This window comes from Haliotis asinina, chromosome 2, assembly GCF_037392515.1.
Source record: "Haliotis asinina isolate JCU_RB_2024 chromosome 2, JCU_Hal_asi_v2, whole genome shotgun sequence".
NCBI lineage: Eukaryota > Metazoa > Mollusca > Gastropoda > Lepetellida > Haliotidae > Haliotis > Haliotis asinina.
The window spans coordinates 52,290,128-52,293,741 of NC_090281.1; the positions used below are offsets into that span (position 1 = coordinate 52,290,128).

A 3,614-nucleotide genomic window follows, 5' to 3' on the forward strand; every position below is an offset into this window, starting at 1 on the left:
AACTCAACATTTAAAGCAGCCCGTCTTGAGAAACTGGTGGGTGATTAGGTCGTCTTTCTTGACTGTGTTGTGCTTGTAGTCTTTAACATATGGAACCCGGCTGGAAAAGTCATTTAGGTAAAACAGTTGTATCAATGGATTTCATGGTGAAGGTGTCAAACCTGATATCATATCCTTCTAAAGCAATGACCATACAAAATTAACAACGGGGTTTCAAGTCACGAGTGTCATTTTCAGTGACTAAATCAGGATATAGTAGTTATAATCATGCAAAATTAATATTGCTCTCTTAGCGTCCACATGTACCATCTTCATTGTTTTTTTTTAATGGGTGATATAATCAGTCTGGAATGTGTCGATGTAAGCATTTTTCCGATGAGAAGAATTCAAGCTGGCAATAATAAGGTAAGGCTCGTGTCACGTTATCTATGAAGGATCTCTTATACACGACTGCATTTCACTGCCTACAACAGATGCAACATGTATTTCACGTCTGCTGTGTGCCTTCTTTTGACTACAGTTCTCTGTGAATGTGCAGAGAAACCTCACATCATATTCATAGTTGCTGATGACCTCGGATGGAACGATGTTGGATTTCGAAACCCTCAAATAATCACCCCTAACCTGGACAGACTGGCCAAAGCTGGAGTCATCCTCAACTCTTCTTACGTCCAGCCTCTTTGTTCGCCCTCCAGGAACTGCTTCATGTCAGGATATTTCCCCTATCACACAGGACTACAAGATGGTGTTGTTGCGAATACTGCAGCAAAACATCTACCGGCAAACCTAACAATAATTCCACAGAAACTGAAACAACTTGGTTATGATGCTCACATGGTTGGAAAGTGGCATCTTGGTTTCTGTAACTGGAAATATACACCCACAGAGAGAGGCTTTGACTCCTACCTTGGATATTACATCGGTTTTGAGGACTATTTTAACCACTCGAAAATGTTAACCAAAGATGACGTAGGACTCGATTTTCGCTATAACAAGACGGTCTATAGAGACGCCAATGGAACCTACTCTGCTCACGTGTTTGCGGACAGAGCTGTTGAAATCATTCGGAACCACGACACCAATAAGCCACTTTATTTGTACCTTCCATTCCAGTCTGTACATGCACCTCTAGAAGTTCCTCTTAAATATGAAAACATGTACAAGAACATAGAGACCATAAGCAGAAGGATCTATTGTGGAATGGTGAGTGCTTTAGACGAAGCTGTTGGTAATATCACGAGGGCATTAGAAGAAAAAGGTCTCATGGACAATCTATTGTTGGTCTTTACAACAGATAATGGTGGTCCAACGTACAGAGCTGCTAATAACCTGCCTTTACGGGGAGCTAAAGATACTCTCTGGGAAGGGGGAACGAAAGGAACTGGATTCATATACAGTAAGACCATTCTCAAGAAGACAGGCTACCCCAACACTGGCATGATGCATGCTGTGGACTGGTACCCGACATTGGTGGAGCTGGCTGGTGGAGAGAACACCGATCCCAACATGGATGGAGTCAGTCAGTACGACATGCTCATCAATGGTGGACCGAGTAAGAGGAACGAGTTCGTCTACAACATTTATGATGAGAGGGAAGCAGCTGCAATCAGATACGGAGATCTCAAACTCATGCAAGGGAGTCCAGGAACTCACAATGGTTGGGCTCCTTTGCCACATATGGGAATCGATGAACGTGTCTATGAAGCTGATAACCAAACGTTCCCTCCCTTCATGCTCTACAACATTACTGCAGATCCAACCGAACACTTCGACCTCTCAGCCAAGTACCCTGAACTTGTGGACATGATGAAGAAGAGGCTGGAGAACTGGAAGAAGTCCCGTGTTCCGGCCCAGGATCCGTCTCCTGTTCCAAGAGCGAACCCCAAATATTATGGTGGTGTATGGAGCCCCGGGTGGTGTTGATACAAGCTACGATGGGATTCACATTAAGAATTCAAGAAATACCACACAGTATATTTTGCATTTTCTTTCTGCAAATGATATCAGAATAGGCTGAAAGTTTGTTTGAAAATGTTTGAACGTAATAAATCGTGTAATGATACATGCTTTTGAGTCATGATAATACCTGTTGTTTTTTCATGGCGTGCACATTCTCGTTTGACGTAAGAGGCGATCAGAGGCATTGGATTCCAGAGCGTCACTAACGTAATACAACGTCCTACAGGACATGTTATGTTTACGTGTATACTGACATCAATGCTAAACGTGGCTCAAAAGCAAGCAATTTGACCACTAGACCTCATCGATTCTTGATACTTTGTTAAATGTCTGATGAGAATGTGAGATGATATCCCTTTTTAACAGGCATTTTGCAAGTGTAATGGTGCATCCCATTAACTTAAGTCATGCACAGTTGTGGTCATCAGACGCGCTTCCATCTGTGGGTAGACTGGTTATTAAGTTTCTCATTGGCCATGAAAAGTGCCTTTGGTAGTTTAGTCTGGGATGGACTTTACTGTCCCATGAAACTGATATGCTGTGAAATATCTTCAATATCTTTCAAAGCAGATGTGGTTAGATCAACCCACTCAAAACACGCTCACATCCAAAAGAAATAGGAATGAATTCATTGTCACGTTGACAGAGCTCAATGGAGGTGTGCATGGCAACTACTCTTCGCACTGCTGTACGTGTGTTCAGTCGTTTACAACATGTACAAGATATCAAGGACACAACTCTTCAACTGATGACATTAACGCAGTTATAGCAGAAGGTATCACTTTGAAGCAGCTATAAAATATGTAATTGTTCCTAGCCACGCAACAACTAGTGTGCATGTCGAGTTTAAACGTCGGTTTATGAATTCCAGTCTTAAACCTATATCAAAGATTATTTGAAGTTTCAGACATATTTCATAGAATCTGAAGACAAACTCTCCACTAAAAAAACTTTATCTTATTGTAGAGATGGAGGTCTTTAAAAATGTTGTGAGAATGTTAATATCTTACGACTTTAAACTGAAGTTCTTTTGACTTAACGCGTTAGGAAATTATGACATTGAGGACTAGAAGAATGTGATTCTGCATCACATTAACTGTTACTTATGATGCCAACATCACTTCGCGTCGGCAGAAAATTATATCATTGTCAGGCACACGAACGCCAGCACAAAACCCTTGGTTTCTTCTAGAAATGAAACATTTGTAAGTGCACCTTACTAGACCTTCCTCTTAAAATTAAGTTTTTAAAATATATAGCTTCCAATCCAGGAAAAACTTCAGCTACCGGAGTACCGGGTCCAGTTTATCATAAATAAATAAATGCGTGAATCTCTAGCCCAAAGCTGGAGAGTTGACAGGTATGAACATACGAGGGGAAGTCAATGTGTTCATAGAACTCGATATAAAACAGAACACAATGGTTGTGATATTGGTTTTATTTTTCAATATAGTCTCCCTGAACCTCGATGCATTTTGCCCATTTGTCTTTGAGACTGTCTATGCCCTTGAAATAGAAGTCTTCAGATTGGTCCCTCAGCCACGCCTCTGTTGTTGCCTTGAGGTCATCATCATTGGCAAATCTTGTTCCACGCAAGTGAGATTTCAAATTGCGAAACAGATAGTAGTCGCTGGGGGCCAGATCTGGACTGTATG

The 3,614-nt window shown here is 41.3% G+C and overlaps 1 pseudogene; it reads left to right on the top strand.

Moving 5' to 3' along the window:
- Positions 1–480: 480 nt before the first annotated feature.
- Positions 481–1,923, top strand: LOC137272667 (arylsulfatase B pseudogene; annotated as a pseudogene).
- The last annotated feature ends 1,691 nt before the right edge of the window (positions 1,924–3,614 follow it).